Source organism: Ranitomeya variabilis, chromosome 3 (genome assembly GCF_051348905.1).
Source record: "Ranitomeya variabilis isolate aRanVar5 chromosome 3, aRanVar5.hap1, whole genome shotgun sequence".
NCBI classification, from domain to species: domain Eukaryota; kingdom Metazoa; phylum Chordata; class Amphibia; order Anura; family Dendrobatidae; genus Ranitomeya; species Ranitomeya variabilis.
This window is the reverse complement of record NC_135234.1, coordinates 457,771,297-457,796,134: the sequence shown is the minus strand read 5'-3', so window position 1 is coordinate 457,796,134 and position 24,838 is coordinate 457,771,297.

Sequence of the window (24,838 nt, the reverse complement as noted above, 5' to 3'; positions counted from 1 at the left end):
TTTCAGCCAAATTTTTTTTTTTACCACAAATCAAACACGCACTATACCCCCTCTTTGGGAACTCTTTTGGGATGCTTTACAACATAGTTTTAACCGTCTAGCAAGCCAAAAATGGCTGATTTTCAGCCAAAATTTTTTTTTCCACAAATCAAACACGCACTATACCCCCTCTTTGGGAACTGTTTTGGGATGCTTTCCAACATAGTTTTAACCCACTAGATGTAGAAGTAGGAGAATTAAGTGATTTTTCACAAAACCTGAAAACGTCAAAAAATCTAATACCCGGCCAAGCCAAAAATGGCTGATTTTCAGCCAAGAGTTTTTTTTGCCACAAATCAAACATGCACTATACCCCCTCTTTGGGAACTCTTTTGGGATGCTTTACAACATAGTTTTATCCTTGTAGATGTAGAAGTAGGAGAATTAAGTGATTTTTCGCAAAACCTGAAAACGTCAAAAAATATAATACCCGGCAAAGCCAAAAATGGCCGATTTTCAGCCAAAATTTTTTTTTCACAAATCAAACACGCACTATACCCCCTCTTTGGGAACTCTTTTGGGATGCTTTCCAACATATTTTAACCCTCTAGATGTAGAAGTAGGAGAATTAAGTGATTTTTCACAAAACCTGAAAACGTCAAAAAATCTAATACCCGGCCAAGCCAAAAATGGCTGATTTTCAGCCAAATTTTTTTTTCCAAAAATCAAACACGCACTATACCCCCTCTTTGGAAACTCTTTTGGGATGCTTTCCAACATAGTTTTAACCCTCTAGATGTAGAAGTAGGAGAATTAAGTGATTTTTCACAAAACCTGAAAACGTCAAAGAATCTAATACCCGGCCAAGCCAAAAATGGCTGATTTTCAGCCAAAATTTTTTTTTCCACAAATCAAACACGCACTATACCCCCTCTTTGAGAATTGTTTTGGGATGCTTTCCAACATAGTTTTAACCCTGTAGATGTAGAAGTAGGAGAATTAAGTGATTTTTCGCAAAACCTGAAAACGTCAAAAAATCTAATACCCGGCAAAGCCAAAAATGGCTGATTTTCAGCCAAATTTTTTTTTCCACAAATCAAACACGCACTATACCCCCTCTTTACGAACTGTTTTGGGATGCTTTCCAACATAGTTTTAACCCTCTAGATGTAGAAGTAGGAGAATTAAGTGATATTTCGCAAAACCTGAAAACGTCAAAAATTCTAATACCCGGCCAAGCCAAAAATGGCTGATTTTCAGCCAAAATTTTTTTTTCCACAAATCAAACATGCACTATACCCCCTCTTTTGGGATGCTTTCCAACATATTTTAACCCTCTAGATGTAGAAGTAGGAGAATTAAGTGATTTTTCGCCAAACCTGAAAACGTCAAAAAATCTAATACCCGGCAAAGCCAAAAATGGCCGATTTTCAGCCAAAATTTTTTTTTTCACAAATCAAACACGCACTATACCCCCTCTTTGGGAACTCTTTTGGGATGCTTTCCAACATAGTTTTAACCCTCTAGATGTAGAAGTAGGAGAATTAAGTGATTTTTCGCCAAACCTGAAAACGTCAAAAATTCTAATACCCGGCCAAGCCAAAAATGGCTAATTTTCAGCCAAAATTTTTTTTTCCACAAATCAAACATGCACTATACCCCCTCTTTGGGAACTCTTTTGGGATGCTTTCCAACATATTTTAACCCTGTAGATGTAGAAGTAGGAGAATTAAGTGATTTTTCGCAAAACCTGAAAACGTCAAAAAAATCTAATACACGGCAAAGCCAAAAATGGCCGATTTTCAGCCAAAATTTTTTTTTCACAAATCAAACACGCGCTATACCCCCTCTTTGGGAACTCTTTTGGGATGCTTTCCAACATATTTTAACCCTCTAGATGTAGAAGTAGGAGAATTAAGTGTTTTTTCGCAAAACCTGAAAACGTCAAAAAATCTAATACCCGGCAAAGCCAAAAATGGCTGATTTTCAACCAAAATTTTTTTTTCCACAAATCAAACATGCACTGTACCCCCTCTTTGGGAACTCTTTTGGGATGCTTTACAACATAGTTTTAACCCTCTAGATGTAGAAGTAGGAGAATTAAGTGATTTTTCGCAAAACCTGAACACGTCAAAAAATCTGATACCCTGCCAAGCCAAAAATGGCTGATTTTCAGCCAAAATTTTTTTTCCACAAATCAAACACGCACTATACTCCCTCTTTGGGAACTCTTTTGCGATGCTTTCCAACATAGTTTTAACCCTCTAGATGTAGAAGTAGGAGAATGAAGTGATTTTTCGCAAAACCTGAAAACGTCAAAAATCTAATATCCGGCCAAGCCAAAAATGGCTGATTTTCAGCCAAAATTTTTTTTTCCACAAATCAAACACGCACTATACCCCCTCTTTGGGAACTGTTTTGGGATGCTTTCCAACATAGTTTTAACCCTGTAGATTTAGAAGTAGGAGAATTAAGTGATTTTTCGCAAAACCTGAAAACGTAAAAAAATCTGATACCCGGCCAAGCCAAAAATGGCTGATTTTCAGCCAAAAATTTTTTTCCCACAAATCAAACACGCACTATACCCCCTCTTTGGGAACTCTTTTGGGATGCTTTCCAACATAGTTTTAACCCTCTAGATGTAGAAGTAGGAGAATTAAGTGATTTTTCACCAAACCTGAAAACGTCAAAAATTCTAATACCTGGCCAAGCCAAAAATGGCTGATTTTCAGCCAAAATTTTTTTTTCCACAAATCAAACATGCACTATACCCCCTCTTTGGGAACTCTTTTGGGATGCTTTCCAACATATTTTAACCCTCTAGATGTAGAAGTAGGAAAATTAAGTGATTTTTCGCAAAACCTGAAAACGTCAAAAAAATCTAATACACGGCAAAGCCAAAAATGGCCGATTTTCAGCCAAAATTTTTTTTTTCACAAATCAAACACGCGCTATACCCCCTCTTTGGGAACTCTTTTGGGATGCTTTCCAACATATTTTAACCCTCTAGATGTAGAAGTAGGAGAATTAAGTGATTTTTCGCAAAACCTGAACACGTCAAAAAATCTGATACCCTGCCAAGCCAAAAATGGCTGATTTTCAGCCAAAATTTTTTTTCCCACAAATCAAACACGCACTCTTTGGAAACTCTTTTGGGATGCTTTCCAACATAGTTTTAACTCTCTAGATGTAGAAGTAGGAGAATTAAGTGATTTTTCGCAAAACCTGAAAACGTCAAAAAATCTAATATCCGGCAAAGCCAAAAATGGCTGATTTTCAGCCAAAATTTTTTTTCCCACAAATCAAACACGCACTATACCCCCTCTTTGGGAACTCTTTTGGGATGCTTAACAACATATTTTAACCCTCTAGATGTAGAAGTAGGAGAATTAAGTGATTTTTCGCAAAACCTGAAAACGTCAAAAAATCTAATACCCGGCAAAGCCAAAAATGGCCGATTTTCAGCCAAAAATTTTTTTTTCACAAATCAAACACGCACTATACCCCCTCTTTGGGAACTCTTTTGGGATGCTTTCCAACATAGTTTTAACCCTCTAGATGTAGAGGTAGGAGAAGTAAGTGATTTTTCGCAAAACCTGAAAACGTCAAAAATCTAATACCCGGCCAAGCGAAAAATGGCTGATTTTCAGCCAAAATTTTTTTTTCCACAAATCAAACACGCACTATACCCCCTCTTTGAGAATTGTTTTGGGATGCTTTCCAACATAGTTTTAACCCTGTAGATGTAGAAGTAGGAGAATTAAGTGATTTTTCGCAAAACCTGAAAACGTCAAAAAATCTAATACCCGGCAAAGCCAAAAATGGCTGATTTTCAGCCAAATTTTTTTTTTCCACAAATCAAACACGCACTATACCCCCTCTTTACGAACTGTTTTGGGATGCTTTCCAACATAGTTTTAACCCTCTAGATGTAGAAGTAGGAGAATTAAGTGATATTTCGCAAAACCTGAAAACGTCAAAAATTCTAATACCCGGCCAAGCCAAAAATGGCTGATTTTCAGCCAAAATTTTTTTTTCCACAAATCAAACATGCACTATACCCCCTCTTTTGGGATGCTTTCCAACATATTTTAACCCTCTAGATGTAGAAGTAGGAGAATTAAGTGATTTTTCGCAAAACCTGAAAACGTCAAAAAATCTAATACCCGGCCAAGCCAAAAATGGCTGATTTTCAGCCAAAAGTTTTTTTTGCCACAAATCAAACACGCACTATACCCCCTCTTTGGGAACTCTTTTGGGATGCTTTCCAACATAGTTTTAACCCTCTAGATGTAGAAGTAGGAGAATTAAGTGATTTTTCGCCAAACCTGAAAACGTCAAAAAATCTAATACCCGGCAAAGCCAAAAATGGCCGATTTTCAGCCAAAATTTTTTTTTTCACAAATCAAACACGCACTATACCCCCTCTTTGGGAACTCTTTTGGGATGCTTTCCAACATAGTTTTAACCCTCTAGATGTAGAAGTAGGAGAATTAAGTGATTTTTCGCAAAACCTGAAAACGTCAAAAAATCTAATACCCGGCCAAGCCAAAAATGGCTGATTTTCAGCCAAAATTTTTTTTTCCCCAAATCAAACATGCACTATACCCCCTCTTTGGGAACTCTTTTGGGATGCTTTACAACATAGTTTTATCCTTGTAGATGTAGAAGTAGGAGAATTAAGTGATTTTTCGCAAAACCTGAAAACGTCAAAAAATCTAATACCCGGCCAAGCCAAAAATGGCCGATTTTCAGCCAAAATTTTTTTCTTCACAAATCAAACACGCACTATACCCCCTCTTTAGGAACTGTTTTGGGATGCTTTCCAACATAGTTTTAACCCTCTAGATGTAGAAGTAGGAGAATCAAGTGATTTTTCACAAAACCTGAAAACGTCAAAAAATCTAATACCCGGCCAAGCCAAAAATGGCTGATTTTCAGCCAAAATTTTTTTTGCCACAAATCAAACACGCACTATACCCCCTCTTTGGGAACTCTTTTGGGATGCTTTCCAACATAGTTTTAACCCTCTAGATGTAGAAGTAGGAGAATGAAGTGATTTTTCGCAAAACCTGAAAGCGTCAAAAATCTAATACCCGGCCAAGCCAAAAATGGCTGATTTTCAGCCAAAATTTTTTTTTCCACAAATCAAACATGCACTATACCCCCTCTTTGGGAACTCTTTTGGGATGCTTTCCAACATATTTTAACCCTCTAGATGTAGAAGTAGGAGAATTAAGTGATTTTTCGCAAAACCTGAAAACGTCAAAAAAATCTAATACCCGGCAAAGCCAAAAATGGCCGATTTTCAGCCAAAATTTTTTTTTTCACAAATCAAACACGCGCTATACCCCCTCTTTGGGAACTTTTTGGGATGCTTTCCAACATATTTTAACCCTCTAGATGTAGAAGTAGGAGAATTAAGTGATTTTTCGCAAAACCTGAAAACGTTAAAAAAATCTAATACCCGGCAAAGCCAAAAATGGCTGATTTTCAGCCAAAAATTTTTTTTCCACAAATCAAACACGCACTGTACCCTCTCTTTGGGAACTCTTTTGGGATGCTTTACAACATAGTTTTAACCCTCTAGATGTAGAAGAAGGAGAATTAAGTGATTTTTCGCAAAACCTGAAAACGTCAAAAAATCTGATACCCGGCCAAGCCAAAAATGGCTGATTTTCAGCCAAAATTTTTTTTTCCACAAATCAAACACGCACTATACCCCCTCTTTGGGAACTGTTTTGGGATGCTTTCCAACATAGTTTTAACCCTGTAGATGTAGAAGTAGGAGAATTAAGTGATTTTTCACAAAACCTGAAAACGTCACTAAATGTAATACCCGGCCAAGCCAAAAATGGCTGATTTTCAGCCAAAATTTTTTTTCCCAAAAATCAAACACGCACTCTTTGGAAACTCTATTGGGATGCTTTCCAACATAGTTTTAACTCTCTAGATGTAGAAGTAGGAGAATTAAGTGATTTTTCGCAAAACCTGAAAACGTAAAAAAATCTAATACCCGGCCAAGCCAAAAATGGCTGATTTTCAGCCAAAATTTTTTTTTCCACAAATCAAACACGCACTATACCCCCTCTTTGGGAACTGTTTTGGGATGCTTTCCAACATAGTTGTAACCCACTAGATGTAGAAGTAGGAGAATTAAGTGATTTTTCACAAAACCTGAAAACGTCAAAAAATCTAATACCCGGTCAAGCCAAAAATGGCTGATTTTCAGCCAAAATTTTTTTTACCACAAATCAAACACGCACTATACCCCCTCTTTGAGAACTCTTTTGGGATGCTTAACAACATAGTTTTAACCCTCTAGATGTAGAAGTAGGAGAATTAAGTGATTTTTCGCAAAACCTGAAAACGTCAAAAAATCTAATACCCGGCCAAGCCAAAAATGGCTGATTTTCAGCCAAAATTTTTTTTCCCCAAATCAAACATGCACTATACCCCCTCTTTGGGAACTCTTTTGGGATGCTTTACAACATAGTTTTATCCATGTAGATGTAGAAGTAGGAGAATTAAGTGATTTTTCGCAAAACCTGAAAACGTCAAAAAATCTAATACCCGGCCAAGCCAAAAATGGCTGATTTTCAGCCAAATTTTTTTTTTCCACAAATCAAACACGCACTATACCCCCTCTTTGGGAACTCTTTTGGCATGCTTTCCAACATAGTTTTAACCCTGTAGATGTAGAAGTAGGAGAATTAAGTGATTTTTCACAAAGCCTGAAAACTTCAAAAAATCTAATACCCGGCCAAGCCAAAAATGGCTGATTTTCAGCCAAAATTTTTTTTCCCAAAAATCAAACACGCACTATACCCCCTCTTCGGAAACTCTTTTGGGATGCTTTCCAACGTAGTTTTAACTCTCTAGATGTAGAAGTAGGAGAATTAAGTGATTTTTCGCAAAACCTGAAAACGTAAAAAAATCTGATACCCGCCAAGCCAAAAATGGCTGATTTTCAGCCAAAATTTTTTTTTCCACAAATCAAACACGCACTATACCCCCTCTTTGGGAACTCTTTTGGGATGCTTTTCAACATAGTTTTAACCCTCTAGATGTAGAAGTAGGAGAATGAAGTGATTTTTCGCAAAACCTGAAAACGTCAAAAAATCTAATAACCGGCCAAGCGAAAAATGGCTGATTTTCAGCCAAAATTTTTTTTTCCACAAATCAAACACGCACTATACCCCCTCTTTGGGAACTGTTTTGGGATGCTTTCCAACATAGTTTTAACCCTCTAGATGTAGAAGTAGGAGAATTAAGTGATTTTTCACAAAACCTGAAAACGACAAAAAATCTAATACCCGGCCAAGCCAAAAATGGCTGATTTTCAGCCAAATTTTTTTTTTTACCACAAATCAAACACGCACTATACCCCCTCTTTGGGAACTCTTTTGGGATGCTTTACAACATAGTTTTAACCGTCTAGCAAGCCAAAAATGGCTGATTTTCAGCCAAAAATTTTTTTTCCACAAATCAAACACGCACTATACCCCCTCTTTGGGAACTGTTTTGGGATGCTTTCCAACATAGTTTTAACCCACTAGATGTAGAAGTAGGAGAATTAAGTGATTTTTCACAAAACCTGAAAACGTCAAAAAATCTAATACCCGGCCAAGCCAAAAATGGCTGATTTTCAGCCAAGAGTTTTTTTTGCCACAAATCAAACATGCACTATACCCCCTCTTTGGGAACTCTTTTGGGATGCTTTACAACATAGTTTTATCCTTGTAGATGTAGAAGTAGGAGAATTAAGTGATTTTTCGCAAAACCTGAAAACGTCAAAAAATATAATACCCGGCAAAGCCAAAAATGGCCGATTTTCAGCCAAAATTTTTTTTTCACAAATCAAACACGCACTATACCCCCTCTTTGGGAACTCTTTTGGGATGCTTTCCAACATATTTTAACCCTCTAGATGTAGAAGTAGGAGAATTAAGTGATTTTTCACAAAACCTGAAAACGTCAAAAAATCTAATACCCGGCCAAGCCAAAAATGGCTGATTTTCAGCCAAATTTTTTTTTCCAAAAATCAAACACGCACTATACCCCCTCTTTGGAAACTCTTTTGGGATGCTTTCCAACATAGTTTTAACCCTCTAGATGTAGAAGTAGGAGAATTAAGTGATTTTTCACAAAACCTGAAAACGTCAAAGAATCTAATACCCGGCCAAGCCAAAAATGGCTGATTTTCAGCCAAAATTTTTTTTCCACAAATCAAATACGCACTATACCCCCTCTTTGGGAACTCTTTTGGGATGCTTTCCAACATAGTTTTAACCCTCTAGATGTAGAAGTAGGAGAATTAAGTGATTTTTTACAAAACCTGAAAACGTCAATAAATCTAATACCCGGCCAAGCCAAAAATGGCTGATTTTCAGCCCAAATTTTTTTTCCCAAAAATCAAACACACACTATACCCCCTCTTTGGAAACTCTTTTCGGATGCTTTCCAACATAGTTTTAACCCTCTAGATGTAGAAGTAGGAGAATTAAGTGATTTTTCGCAAAACCTGAAAACGTCAAAAAATCTAATACCCGGCCAAGCCAAAAATGGCTGATTTTCAGCCCAAATTTTTTTTTCCACAAATCAAACACGCACTATACCCCCTCTTTGGGAACTCTTTTGGGATGCTTTCCAACATAGTTTTAACCCTCTAGATGTAGAAGTAGGAGAATGAAGTGATTTTTCGCAAAACCTGAAAACGTGAAAAATCTAATACCCGGCCAAGCCAAAAATGGCTGATTTTCAGCCCCAATTTTTTTTCCACAAATCAAACACGCACTATACCCCCTCTTTGGTAATTGTTTTGGGATGCTTTCCAACATAGTTTTAACCCTCTAGATGTAGAAGTAGGAGAATTAAGTGATTTTTCACAAAACCTGAAAACGTCAAAAAATCTAATACCCGGCCCAGCCAAAAATGGCTGATTTTCAGCCAAAATTGTTTTTTCCACAAATCAAATACGCACTATACCCCCTCTTTGGGAACTCTTTTGGGATGCTTTCCAACATAGTTTTAACCCTTTAGATGTAGAAGTAGGAGAATTAAGTGATTTTTTGCAAAACCTGAAAACGTCAAAAAATCTAATACCCGGCCAAGCCAAAAATGGCTGATTTTCAGCCCAAATTTTTTTTTCCACAAATCAAACATGCACTATACCCCCTCTTTGGAAACTCTTTTGGGATGCCTTCCAACATAGTTTTTACCCTCTAGATGTAGAAGTAGGAGAATTAGGTGATTTTTTGCAAAACCTGAAAACGTCAAAAAATCTAATACCCGGCCAAGCCAAAAATGGCTGATTTTCAGCCCAAATTTTTTTTTCCAAAAATCAAACACGCACTATACCCCCTCTTTGGAAACTCTTTTGGGATGCTTTCCAACATAGTTTTAACCCTCTAGATGTAGAAGTAGGAGAATTAAGTGATTTTTCACAAAACCTGAAAACGTCAAAAAATCTAATACCCGGCAAAGCCAAAAATGGCTGATTTTCAGCCAAAATTTTTTTTCCACAAATCAAATACGCACTATACCCCCTCTTTGGGAACTCTTTTGGGATGCTTTCCAACATAGTTTTAACCCTCTAGATGTAGAAGTAGGAGAATTAAGTGATTTTTTACAAAACCTGAAAACGTCAATAAATCTAATACCCGGCCAAGCCAAAAATGGCTGATTTTCAGCCAAAATTTTTTTTCCCAAAAATCAAACACACACTATACCCCCTCTTTGGAAACTCTTTTGGGATGCTTTCCAACATAGTTTTAACCCTCTAGATGTAGAAGTAGGAGAATTAAGTGATTTTTCGCAAAACCTGAAAACGTCAAAAAATCTAATACCCGGCCAAGCCAAAAATGGCTGATTTTCAGCCCAAATTTTTTTTTCCACAAATCAAACACGCACTATACCCCCTCTTTGGGAACTCTTTTGGGATGCTTTCCAACATAGTTTTAACCCTCTAGATGTAGAAGTAGGAGAATGAAGTGATTTTTCGCAAAACCTGAAAACGTGAAAAATCTAATACCCGGCCAAGCCAAAAATGGCTGATTTTCAGCCCCAATTTTTTTTTCCACAAATCAAACACGCACTATACCCCCTCTTTGGTAATTGTTTTGGGATGCTTTCCAACATAGTTTTAACCCTCTAGATGTAGAAGTAGGAGAATTAAGTGATTTTTCACAAAACCTGAAAACGTCAAAAAATCTAATACCCGGCCCAGCCAAAAATGGCTGATTTTCAGCCAAAATTGTTTTTTCCACAAATCAAATACGCACTATACCCCCTCTTTGGGAACTCTTTTGGGATGCTTTCCAACATAGTTTTAACCCTTTAGATGTAGAAGTAGGAGAATTAAGTGATTTTTTGCAAAACCTGAAAACGTCAAAAAATCTAATACCCGGCCAAGCCAAAAATGGCTGATTTTCAGCCCAAATTTTTTTTTCCAAAAATCAAACACGCACTCTACCCCCTCTTTGGAAACTCTTTTGGGATGCTTTCCAACATAGTTTTAACCCTCTAGATGTAGAAGTAGGAGAATGAAGTGATTTTTCGCAAAACCTGAAAACGTGAAAAATCTAATACCCGGCCAAGCCAAAAATGGCTGATTTTCAGCCCAAATTTGTTTTTTCCACAAAGCAAACACGCACTATACCCCCTCTTTGGGAACTGTTTTGGGATGCTTTCCAACATAGTTTTAACCCTCTAGATGTAGAAGTATGAGAATGAAGTGATTTTTCGCAAAACCTGAAAACGTGAAAAATCTAATACCCGGCCAAGCCAAAAATGGCTGATTTTCAGCCCCAATTTTTTTTTCCACAAATCAAACACGCACTATACCCCCTCTTTGGGAACTCTTTTGGGATGCTTTCCAACATAGTTTTAACCCTCTAGATGTAGAAGTAGGAGAATTAAGTGATTTTTCACAAAACCTGAAAACGTCAATAAATCTAATACCCGGCCAAGCCAAAAATGGCTGATTTTCAGCCAAAAATTTTTTTCCCAAAAATCAAACACGCACTATACCCCCTCTTTGGAAACTCTTTTGGGATGCTTTCCAACATAGTTTTAACCCTCTAGATGTAGAAGTAGGAGAATTAAGTGATTTTTCGCAAAACCTGAAAACGTCAAAAAATCTAATACCCGGCCAAGCCAAAAATGGCTGATTTTCAGCCCAAATTTTTTTTTTCCACAAATCAAACACGCACTATACCCCCTCTTTGGGAACTCTTTTGGGATGCTTTACAACATAGTTTTAACCCTCTAGATGTAGAAGTAGGAGAATTAAGTGATTTTTCACAAAACCTGAAAACGTCAAAAAATCTAATACCCGGCCAAGCCAAAAATGGCTGATTTTCAGCCAAAATTTTTTTTCCCAAAAATCAAACACGCACTATACCCCCTCTTTGGAAACTCTTTTGGGATGCTTTCCAACATAGTTTTAACCCTCTAGATGTAGAAGTAGGAGAATTAAGTGATTTTTTGCAAAACCTGAAAACGTCAAAAAATCTAATACCCGCCCAAGCCAAAAATGGCTGATTTTCAGCCCAAATTTTTTTTTTCCACAAATCAAACACGCACTATACCCCCTCTTTGGGAACTCTTTTGGGATGCTTTACAACATAGTTTTAACCCTCTAGATGTAGAAGTAGGAGAATTAAGTGATTTTTCACAAAACCTGAAAACGTCAAAAAATCTAATACCCGGCCAAGCCAAAAATGGCTGATTTTCAGCCAAAATTTTTTTTTCCACAAATCAAACACGCACTATACCCCCTCTTTGGGAACTCTTTTGGGATGCTTTCCAACATAGTTTTAACCCTCTAGATGTAGAAGTAGGAGAATTAAGTGATTTTTTGCAAAACCTGAAAACGTCAAAAAATCTAATACCCGGCCAAGCCAAAAATGGCTGATTTTCAGCCCAAATTTTTTTTCCCAAAAATCAAACACGCACTATACCCCCTCTCTGGGAACTCTTTTGGGATGCTTTCCAACATAGTTTTAACCCTCTAGATGTAGAAGTAGGAGAATTAAGTGATTTTTCGAAAAACCTGAAAACGTCAAAAAATCTAATACCCGGCCAAGCCAAAAATGGCTGATTTTCAGCCAAATTTTTTTTTTCCACAAATCAAACATGCACTATACCCCCTCTTTGGGAACTCTTTTGGGATGCTTTCCAACATAGTTTTAGCCTTGTAGATGTAGAAGTAGGAGAATTAAGTGATTTTTCGCAAAACCTGAAAACGTCAAAAAATCTGATACCCGGCCAAGCCAAAAATGGCTGATTTTCAGCCAAAATTTGTTTTCCACAAATCAAACACGCACTATACCCCCTCTTTCGGAACTCTTTTGGGTTGCTTTCCAACATATTTTAACCCTCTAAATGTAGAAGTAGGAGAATTAAGTGATTTTTCGCAAAACCTGAAAACGTCAAAAAATCTAATACCCGGCAAAGCCAAAAATGGCTGATTTTCAGCCAAAATGTTTTTTTTCCACAAATCAAACACGCACTGTACCCCCTCTTTGGGAACTCTTTTGGGATGCTTTACAACATAGTTTTAACCCTCTAGATGTAGAAGTAGGAGAATTAAGTGATTTTTCGCAAAACCTGAAAACGTCAAAAAATGTAATACCCGGCCGAGCCAAAAATGGCCGATTTTCAGCCCCAAATTTTTTTTTTCTCAAATCAAACACGCACTATACCCCCTCTTTGGGAACTCTTTTGGGATGCTTTCCAACATTGTTTTAACTCTCTAGATGTAGAAGTAGGAGAATTAAGTGATTTTTCGCAAAACCTGAAAACGTCAAAAAATCTAATACCCGGCCAAGCCAAAAATGGCTGATTCTCAGCCAAAAAATTTTTTTCCACAAATCAAACACGCACTATACCCCTCTTTGGGAACTCTTTTGGGATGCTCTCCAACATAGTTTTAACCCTCTAGATGTAAAAGTAGGAGAATGAAGTGATTTTTCGCAAAACCTGAAAACGTCAAAAATCTAATACCCGGCCAAGCCAAAAATGGCTGATTTTCAGCCAAATTTTTTTTTCCACAAATCAAATACGCACTATACCCCCCTCTTTGGGAACTCTTTTGGGATGCTTGCCAACATATTTTTAACCCTCTAGATGTAGAAGTAGGAGAATTAAGTGATTTTTCGCAAAACCTGAAAACGTCAAAAAATCTAATACCCGGCAAAGCCAAAAATGGCAGATTTTCAGCCAAATTTTTTTTTTCCACAAATCAAACACGCACTATACCCCCTCTTTGGGAACTCTTTTGGGATGCTTTCCAACATAGTTTTAACCCTCTAGATGTAGAAGTAGGAGAATTAAGTGATTTTTCGCAAAACCTGAAAACGTCAAAAAATCTGATACCCGGCCAAGCCAAAAATGGCTGATTTTCAGCCAAAATTTTTTTTTCCACAAATCAAACACGCACTATACCCCCTCTTTGGGAACTCTTTTGGGATGCTTTCCAACATAGTTTTAACCCTCTAGATGTAGAAGTAGGAGAATGAAGTGATTTTTCGCAAAACCTGAAAACGTCAAAAATCTAATACCCGGCCAAGCCAAAAATGGCTGATTTTCAGCCAAAATTTTTTTCCCACAAATCAAATACGCACTATACCCCCTCTTTGGGAACTCTTTTGGGATGCTTGCCAACATATTTTTAACCCTCTAGATGTAGAAGTAGGAGAATTAAGTGATTTTTCGCAAAACCTGAAAACGTCAAAAAATCGAATACCCGGCAAAGCCAAAAATGGCAGATTTTCAGCCAAATTTTTTTTTCCAAAAATCAAACACGCACTATACCCCCTCTTTGGAAACTCTTTTGGGATGCTTTCCAACATAGTTTTAACCCTCTAGATGTAGAAGTAGGAGAATTAAGTGATTTTTCACAAAACCTGAAAACGTCAAAGAATCTAATACCCGGCCAAGCCAAAAATGGCTGATTTTCAGCCAAAATTTTTTTTCCACAAATCAAATACGCACTATACCCCCTCTTTGGGAACTCTTTTGGGATGCTTTCCAACATAGTTTTAACCCTCTAGATGTAGAAGTAGGAGAATTAAGTGATTTTTTACAAAACCTGAAAACGTCAATAAATCTAATACCCGGCCAAGCCAAAAATGGCTGATTTTCAGCCCAAATTTTTTTTCCCAAAAATCAAACACACACTATACCCCCTCTTTGGAAACTCTTTTCGGATGCTTTCCAACATAGTTTTAACCCTCTAGATGTAGAAGTAGGAGAATTAAGTGATTTTTCGCAAAACCTGAAAACGTCAAAAAATCTAATACCCGGCCAAGCCAAAAATGGCTGATTTTCAGCCCAAATTTTTTTTTCCACAAATCAAACACGCACTATACCCCCTCTTTGGGAACTCTTTTGGGATGCTTTCCAACATAGTTTTAACCCTCTAGATGTAGAAGTAGGAGAATGAAGTGATTTTTCGCAAAACCTGAAAACGTGAAAAATCTAATACCCGGCCAAGCCAAAAATGGCTGATTTTCAGCCCCAATTTTTTTTTCCACAAATCAAACACGCACTATACCCCCTCTTTGGTAATTGTTTTGGGATGCTTTCCAACATAGTTTTAACCCTCTAGATGTAGAAGTAGGAGAATTAAGTGATTTTTCACAAAACCTGAAAACGTCAAAAAATCTAATACCCGGCCCAGCCAAAAATGGCTGATTTTCAGCCAAAATTGTTTTTTCCACAAATCAAATACGCACTATACCCCCTCTTTGGGAACTCTTTTGGGATGCTTTCCAACATAGTTTTAACCCTTTAGATGTAGAAGTAGGAGAATTAAGTGATTTTTTGCAAAACCTGAAAACGTCAAAAAATCTAATACCCGGCCAAGCCAAAAATGGCTGATTTTCAGCCCAAATTTTTTTTTCCACAAATCAAACATGCACTATACCCCCTCTTTGGAAACTCTTTTGGGATGCCTTCCAACATAGTTTTTACCCTCTAGATGTAGAAGTAGGAGAATTAGGTGATTTTTTGCAAAACCTGAAAACGTCAAAAAATCTAATACCCGGCCAAGCCAAAAATGGCTGATTTTCAGCCCAAATTTTTTTTTCCAAAAATCAAACACGCACTATACCCCCTCTTTGGAAACTCTTTTGGGATGCTTTCCAACATAGTTTTAACCCTCTAGATGTAGAAGTAGGAGAATTAAGTGATTTTTCACAAAACCTGAAAACGTCAAAAAATCTAATACCCGGCCAAGCCAAAAATGGCTGATTTTCAGCCAAAAATTTTTTTCCACAAATCAAATACGCACTATACCCCCTCTTTGGGAACTCTTTTGGGATGCTTTCCAACATAGTTTTAACCCTCTAGATGTAGAAGTAGGAGAATTAAGTGATTTTTTACAAAACCTGAAAACGTCAATAAATCTAATACCCGGCCAAGCCAAAAATGGCTGATTTTCAGCCAAAAAATTTTTTCCCAAAAATCAAACACACACTATACCCCCTCTTTGGAAACTCTTTTGGGATGCTTTCCAACATAGTTTTAACCCTCTAGATGTAGAAGTAGGAGAATTAAGTGATTTTTCGCAAAACCTGAAAACGTCAAAAAATCTAATACCCGGCCAAGCCAAAAATGGCTGATTTTCAGCCCAAATTTTTTTTTCCACAAATCAAACACGCACTATACCCCCTCTTTGGGAACTCTTTTGGGATGCTTTCCAACATAGTTTTAACCCTCTAGATGTAGAAGTAGGAGAATGAAGTGATTTTTCGCAAAACCTGAAAACGTGAAAAATCTAATACCCGGCCAAGCCAAAAATGGCTGATTTTCAGCCCCAATTTTTTTTTCCACAAATCAAACACGCACTATACCCCCTCTTTGGTAATTGTTTTGGGATGCTTTCCAACATAGTTTTAACCCTCTAGATGTAGAAGTAGGAGAATTAAGTGATTTTTCACAAAACCTGAAAACGTCAAAAAATCTGATACCCGGCCAAGCCAAAAATGGCTGATTTTCAGCCAAAATTTGTTTTCCACAAATCAAACACGCACTATACCCCCTCTTTCGGAACTCTTTTGGGTTGCTTTCCAACATATTTTAACCCTCTAAATGTAGAAGTAGGAGAATTAAGTGATTTTTCGCAAAACCTGAAAACGTCAAAAAATCTAATACCCGGCAAAGCCAAAAATGGCTGATTTTCAGCCAAAATTTTTTTTTCCACAAATCAAACACGCACTGTACCCCCTCTTTGGGAACTCTTTTGGGATGCTTTACAACATAGTTTTAACCCTCTAGATGTAGAAGTAGGAGAATTAAGTGATTTTTCGCAAAACCTGAAAACGTCAAAAAATGTAATACCCGGCCGAGCCAAAAATGGCCGATTTTCAGCCCCAAATTTTTTTTTTCTCAAATCAAACACGCACTATACCCCCTCTTTGGGAACTCTTTTGGGATGCTTTCCAACATTGTTTTAACTCTCTAGATGTAGAAGTAGGAGAATTAAGTGATTTTTCGCAAAACCTGAAAACGTCAAAAAATCTAATACCCGGCCAAGCCAAAAATGGCTGATTTTCAGCCAAAAATTTTTTTTCCACAAATCAAACACGCACTATACCCCTCTTTGGGAACTCTTTTGGGATGCTTTCCAACATAGTTTTAACCCTCTAGATGTAAAAGTAGGAGAATGAAGTGATTTTTCGCAAAACCTGAAAACGTCAAAAATCTAATACCCGGCCAAGCCAAAAATGGCTGATTTTCAGCCAAATTTTTTTTTCCACAAATCAAATACGCACTATACCCCCTCTTTGGGAACTCTTTTGGGATGCTTGCCAACATATTTTTAACCCTCTAGATGTAGAAGTAGGAGAATTAAGTGATTTTTCGCAAAACCTGAAAACGTCAAAAAATCGAATACCCGGCAAAGCCAAAAATGGCAGATTTTCAGCCAAATTTTTTTTTCCAAAAATCAAACACGCACTATACCCCCTCTTTGGAAACTCTTTTGGGATGCTTTCCAACATAGTTTTAACCCTCTAGATGTAGAAGTAGGAGAATTAAGTGATTTTTCACAAAACCTGAAAACGTCAAAGAATCTAATACCCGGCCAAGCCAAAAATGGCTGATTTTCAGCCAAAATTTTTTTTCCACAAATCAAATACGCACTATACCCCCTCTTTGGGAACTCTTTTGGGATGCTTTCCAACATAGTTTTAACCCTCTAGATGTAGAAGTAGGAGAATTAAGTGATTTTTTACAAAACCTGAAAACGTCAATAAATCTAATACCCGGCCAAGCCAAAAATGGCTGATTTTCAGCCCAAATTTTTTTTCCCAAAAATCAAACACACACTATACCCCCTCTTTGGAAACTCTTTTCGGATGCTTTCCAACATAGTTTTAACCCTCTAGATGTAGAAGTAGGAGAATTAAGTGATTTTTCGCAAAACCTGAAAACGTCAAAAAATCTAATACCCGGCCAAGCCAAAAATGGCTGATTTTCAGCCCAAATTTTTTTTTCCACAAATCAAACACGCACTATACCCCCTCTTTGGGAACTCTTTTGGGATGCTTTCCAACATAGTTTTAACCCTCTAGATGTAGAAGTAGGAGAATGAAGTGATTTTTCGCAAAACCTGAAAACGTGAAAAATCTAATACCCGGCCAAGCCAAAAATGGCTGATTTTCAGCCCCAATTTTTTTTTCCACAAATCAAACACGCACTATACCCCCTCTTTGGTAATTGTTTTGGGATGCTTTCCAACATAGTTTTAACCCTCTAGATGTAGAAGTAGGAGAATTAAGTGATTTTTCACAAAACCTGAAAACGTCAAAAAATCTAATACCCGGCCCAGCCAAAAATGGCTGATTTTCAGCCAAAATTGTTTTTTCCACAAATCAAATACGCACTATACCCCCTCTTTGGGAACTCTTTTGGGATGCTTTCCAACATAGTTTTAACCCTTTAGATGTAGAAGTAGGAGAATTAAGTGATTTTTTGCAAAACCTGAAAACGTCAAAAAATCTAATACCCGGCCAAGCCAAAAATGGCTGATTTTCAGCCCAAATTTTTTTTTCCACAAATCAAACATGCACTATACCCCCTCTTTGGAAACTCTTTTGGGATGCCTTCCAACATAGTTTTTACCCTCTAGATGTAGAAGTAGGAGAATTAGGTGATTTTTTGCAAAACCTGAAAACGTCAAAAAATCTAATACCCGGCCAAGCCAAAAATGGCTGATTTTCAGCCCAAATTTTTTTTTCCAAAAATCAAACACGCACTATACCCCCTCTTTGGAAACTCTTTTGGGATGCTTTCCAACATAGTTTTAACCCTCTAGATGTAGAAGTAGGAGAATTAAGTGATTTTTCACAAAACCTGAAAACGTCAAAAAATCTAATACCCGGCCAAGCCAAAAATGGCTGATTTTCAGCCAAAAATTTTTTTCCACAAATCAAATACGCACTATACCCCCTCTTTGGGAACTCTTTTGGGATGCTTTCCAACATAGTTTTAACCCTCTAGATGTAGAAGTAGGAGAATTAAGTGATTTTTTACAAAACCTGAAAACGTCAATAAATCTAATACCCGGCCAAGCCAAAAATGGCTGATTTTCAGCCAAAATTTTTTTTCCCAAAAATCAAACACACACTATACCCCCTCTTTGGAAACTCTTTTGGGATGCTTTCCAACATAGTTTTAACCCTCTAGATGTAGAAGTAGGAGAATTAAGTGATTTTTCGCAAAACCTGAAAACGTCAAAAAATCTAATACCCGGCCAAGCCAAAAATGGCTGATTTTCAGCCCAAATTTTTTTTTCCACAAATCAAACACGCACTATACCCCCTCTTTGGGAACTCTTTTGGGATGCTTTCCAACATAGTTTTAACCCTCTAGATGTAGAAGTAGGAGAATGAAGTGATTTTTCGCAAAACCTGAAAACGTGAAAAATCTAATACCCGGCCAAGCCAAAAATGGCTGATTTTCAGCCCCAATTTTTTTTTCCACAAATCAAACACGCACTATACCCCCTCTTTGGTAATTGTTTTGGGATGCTTTCCAACATAGTTTTAACCCTCTAGATGTAGAAGTAGGAGAATTAAGTGATTTTTCACAAAACCTGAAAACGTCAAAAAATCTAATACCCGGCCCAGCCAAAAATGGCTGATTTTCAGCCAAAATAGTTTTTTCCACAAATCAAATACCCACTATACCCCCTCTTTGGGAACTCTTTTGGGATGCTTTCCAACATAGTTTTAACCCTTTAGATGTAGAAGTAGGAGAATTAAGTGATTTTTTGCAAAACCTGAAAACGTCAAAAAATCTAATACCCGGCCAAGCCAAAAATGGCTGATTTTCAGCCCAAATTTTTTTTTCCAAAAATCAAACACGCACTCTACCCCCTCTTTGGAAACTCTTTTGGGATGCTTTCCAACATAGTTTTAACCCTCTAGATGTAGAAGTAGGAGAATGAAGTGATTTTTCGCAAAACCTGAAAACGTGAAAAATCTAATACCCGGCCAAGCCAAAAATGGCTGATTTTCAGCCCAAATTTGTTTTTTCCACAAATCAAACACGCACTATACCCCCTCTTTGGGAACTGTTTTGGGATGCTTTCCAACATAGTTTTAACCCTCTAGATGTAGAAGTATGAGAATGAAGTGATTTTTCGCAAAACCTGAAAACGTGAAAAATCTAATACCCGGCCAAGCCAAAAATGGCTGATTTTCAGCCCCAATTTTTTTTTCCACAAATCAAACACGCACTATACCCCCTCTTTGGGAACTCTTTTGGGATGCTTTCCAACATAGTTTTAACCCTCTAGATGTAGAAGTAGGAGAATTAAGTGATTTTTCACAAAACCTGAAAACGTCAATAAATCTAATACCCGGCCAAGCCAAAAATGGCTGATTTTCAGCCAAAAATTTTTTTCCCAAAAATCAAACACGCACTATACCCCCTCTTTGGAAACTCTTTTGGGATGCTTTCCAACATAGTTTTAACCCTCTAGATGTAGAAGTAGGAGAATTAAGTGATTTTTCGCAAAACCTGAAAACGTCAAAAAATCTAATACCCGGCCAAGCCAAAAATGGCTGATTTTCAGCCCAAATTTTTTTTTTCCACAAATCAAACACGCACTATACCCCCTCTTTGGGAACTCTTTTGGGATGCTTTACAACATAGTTTTAACCCTCTAGATGTAGAAGTAGGAGAATTAAGTGATTTTTCACAAAACCTGAAAACGTCAAAAAATCTAATACCCGGCCAAGCCAAAAATGGCTGATTTTCAGCCCAAATTTTTTTTTTCCACAAATCAAACACGCACTATACCCCCTCTTTGGGAACTCTTTTGGGATGCTTTCCAACATAGTTTTAACCCTCTAGATGTAGAAGTAGGAGAATTAAGTGATTTTTCGCAAAACCTGAAAACGTCAAAAAATCTAATACCCGGCCAAGCCAAAAATGGCTGATTTTCAGCCCAAATTTTTTTTCCCAAAAATCAAACACGCACTATACCCCCTCTCTGGGAACTCTTTTGGGATGCTTTCCAACATAGTTTTAACCCTCTAGATGTAGAAGTAGGAGAATTAAGTGATTTTTCGAAAAACCTGAAAACGTCAAAAAATCTAATACCCGGCCAAGCCAAAAATGGCTGATTTTCAGCCAAATTTTTTTTTTCCACAAATCAAACATGCACTATACCCCCTCTTTGGGAACTCTTTTGGGATGCTTTCCAACATAGTTTTAGCCTTGTAGATGTAGAAGTAGGAGAATTAAGTGATTTTTTGCAAAACCTGAAAACGTCAAAAAATCTAATACCCGGCAAAGCCAAAAATGGCTGATTTTCAGCCAAAATTTTTTTTTCCACAAATCAAACACGCACTATACCCCCTCTTTGGGAACTCTTTTGGGATGCTTTCCAACATAGTTTTAACACTCTAGATGTAGAAGTAGGAGAATTAAGTGATTTTTCGCAAAACCTGAAAACGTCAAAAAATGTAATACCCGGCCGAGCCAAAAATGGCCGATTTTCAGCCGAAAAATTTTTTTTTCACAAATCAAACACGCACTATACCCCCTCTTTGGGAACTCTTTTGGGATGCTTTCCAACATAGTTTTAACTCTCTAGATGTAGAAGTAGGAGAATTAAGTGATTTTTCGCAAAACCTGAAAACGTCAAAAAATCTCATACCCGGCCAAGCCAAAAATGGCTGATTTTCAGCCAAAATTTTTTTTTCCACAAATCAAACACGCACTATACCCCCTCTTTGGGAACTCTTTTGGGATGCTTTCCAACATAGTTTTAACCCTCTAGATGTAAAAGTAGGAGAATGAAGTGATTTTTCGCAAAACCTGAAAACGTGAAAAATCTAATACCCGGCCAAGCCAAAAATGGCTGATTTTCAGCCCCAATTTTTTTTTCCACAAATCAAACACGCACTATACCCCCTCTTTGGTAATTGTTTTGGGATGCTTTCCAACATAGTTTTAACCCTCTAGATGTAGAAGTAGGAGAATTAAGTGATTTTTCACAAAACCTGAAAACGTCAAAAAATCTGATACCCGGCCAAGCCAAAAATGGCTGATTTTCAGCCAAAATTTGTTTTCCACAAATCAAACACGCACTATACCCCCTCTTTCGGAACTCTTTTGGGTTGCTTTCCAACATATTTTAACCCTCTAAATGTAGAAGTAGGAGAATTAAGTGATTTTTCGCAAAACCTGAAAACGTCAAAAAATCTAATACCCGGCAAAGCCAAAAATGGCTGATTTTCAGCCAAAATTTTTTTTTCCACAAATCAAACACGCACTGTACCCCCTCTTTGGGAACTCTTTTGGGATGCTTTACAACATAGTTTTAACCCTCTAGATGTAGAAGTAGGAGAATTAAGTGATTTTTCGCAAAACCTGAAAACGTCAAAAAATGTAATACCCGGCCGAGCCAAAAATGGCCGATTTTCAGCCCCAAATTTTTTTTTTCTCAAATCAAACACGCACTATACCCCCTCTTTGGGAACTCTTTTGGGATGCTTTCCAACATAGTTTTAACCCTCTAGATGTAAAAGTAGGAGAATGAAGTGATTTTTCGCAAAACCTGAAAACGTCAAAAATCTAATACCCGGCCAAGCCAAAAATGGCTGATTTTCAGCCAAATTTTTTTTTCCACAAATCAAATACGCACTATACCCCCCTCTTTGGGAACTCTTTTGGGATGCTTGCCAACATATTTTTAACCCTCTAGATGTAGAAGTAGGAGAATTAAGTGATTTTTCGCAAAACCTGAAAACGTCAAAAAATCTAATACCCGGCAAAGCCAAAAATGGCAGATTTTCAGCCAAATTTTTTTTTTCCACAAATCAAACACGCACTATACCCCCTCTTTGGGAACTCTTTTGGGATGCTTTCCAACATAGTTTTAACCCTCTAGATGTAGAAGTAGGAGAATTAAGTGATTTTTCGCAAAACCTGAAAACGTCAAAAAATCTGATACCCGGCCAAGCCAAAAATGGCTGATTTTCAGCCAAAATTTTTTTCCCACAAATCAAATACGCACTATACCCCCTCTTTGGGAACTCTTTTGGGATGCTTGCCAACATATTTTTAACCCTCTAGATGTAGAAGTAGGAGAATTAAGTGATTTTTCGCAAAACCTGAAAACGTCAAAAAATCGAATACCCGGCAAAGCCAAAAATGGCAGATTTTCAGCCCAAATTTTTTTTTCACAAATCAAACACGCACTATACCCCCTCTTTGGGAACTCTTTTGGGATGCTTTACAACATAGTTTTAACCCTCTAGATGTAGAAGTAGGAGAATTAAGTGATTTTTCGCAAAACCTGAAAACGTCAAAAAATTTAATACCTGGCCAAGCCAAAAATGGCTGATTTTCAGCCAAAATTTTTTTTTCACAAATCAAACATGCACTATACCCCCTCTTTGGGAACTCTTTTGGGATGCTTTCCAACATTGTTTTAACTCTCTAGATGTAGAAGTAGGAGAATTAAGTGATTTTTCACAAAACCTGAAAACGTCAAAAAATCTGATACCCGGCCAAGCCAAAAATGGCTGATTTTCAGCAAAAAATTTTTTCCCACAAATCAAACACACACTATACCCCCTCTTTGGGAACTCTTTTGGGATGCTTTCCAACATAGTTTTAACCCTCTAGATGTAGAAGTAGGAAAATGAAGTGATTTTTCACAAAACCTGAAAACGTCAAAAATCTAATACCCGGCCAAGCGAAAAATGGCTGATTTTCAGCCAAAATTTTTTTTTCCACAAATAAAACACGCACTATACCCCCTCTTTGGGAACTGTTTTGGGATGCTTTCCAACATAGTTTTAACCCTGTAGATGTAGAAGTAGGAGAATTAAGTGATTTTTCACAAAACCTGAAAACGTCACTAAATGTAATACCCGGCCAAGCCAAAAATGGCTGATTTTCAGCCAAAATTTTTTTTCCCAAAAATCAAACACGCACTCTTTGGAAACTCTTTTGGGATGCTTTCCAACATAGTTTTAACCCTCTAGATGTAGAAGTAGGAGAATTAAGTGATTTTTCGCAAAACCTGAAAACGTCAAAAATCTAATACCCGGCCAAGCCAAAAATGGCTGATTTTCAGCCAAATTTTTTTTTCCACAAATCAAATACGCACTATACCCCCCTCTTTGGGAACTCTTTTGGGATGCTTGCCAACATATTTTTAACCCTCTAGATGTAGAAGTAGGAGAATTAAGTGATTTTTCGCAAAACCTGAAAACGTCAAAAAATCTAATACCCGGCAAAGCCAAAAATGGCAGATTTTCAGCCAAATTTTTTTTTTCCACAAATCAAACACGCACTATACCCCCTCTTTGGGAACTCTTTTGGGATGCTTTCCAACATAGTTTTAACCCTCTAGATGTAGAAGTAGGAGAATTAAGTGATTTTTCGCAAAACCTGAAAACGTCAAAAAATCTGATACCCGGCCAAGCCAAAAATGGCTGATTTTCAGCCCAAATTTTTTTTTCCACAAATCAAACACGCACTATACCCCCTCTTTGGGAACTCTTTTGGGATGCTTTCCAACATAGTTTTAACCCTCTAGATGTAGAAGTAGGAGAATGAAGTGATTTTTCGCAAAACCTGAAAACGTCAAAAATCTAATACCCGGCCAAGCCAAAAATAGCCGATTTTCAGCCAAAATTTTTTTCCCACAAATCAAATACGCACTATACCCCCTCTTTGGGAACTCTTTTGGGATGCTTGCCAACATATTTTTAACCCTCTAGATGTAGAAGTAGGAGAATTAAGTGATTTTTCGCAAAACCTGAAAACGTCAAAAAATCTAATACCCGGCCAAGCCAAAAATGGCTGATTTTCAGCCAAAATTTTTTTTTCCACAAATCAAACATGCACTATACCCCCTCTTTGGGAACTCTTTTGGGATGCTTTCCAACATATTTTAACCCTCTAGATGTAGAAGTAGGAGAATTAAGTGATTTTTCGCAAAACCTGAAAACGTCAAAAAATCTAATAACCGGCAAAGCCAAAAATGGCAGATTTTCAGCCAAATTTTTTTTTTCCACAAATCAAACACGCACTATACCCCCTCTTTGGGAACTCTTTTGGGATGCTTTCCAACATAGTTTTAACCCTCTAGATGTAGAAGTAGGAGAATTAAGTGATTTTTCGCAAAACCTGAAAACGTCAAAAAATCTGATACCCGGCCAAGCCAAAAATGGCTGATTTTCAGCCCAAATTTTTTTTTCCACAAATCAAACACGCACTATACCCCCTCTTTGGGAACTCTTTTGGGATGCTTTCCAACATAGTTTTAACCCTCTAGATGTAGAAGTAGGAGAATGAAGTGATTTTTCGCAAAACCTGAAAA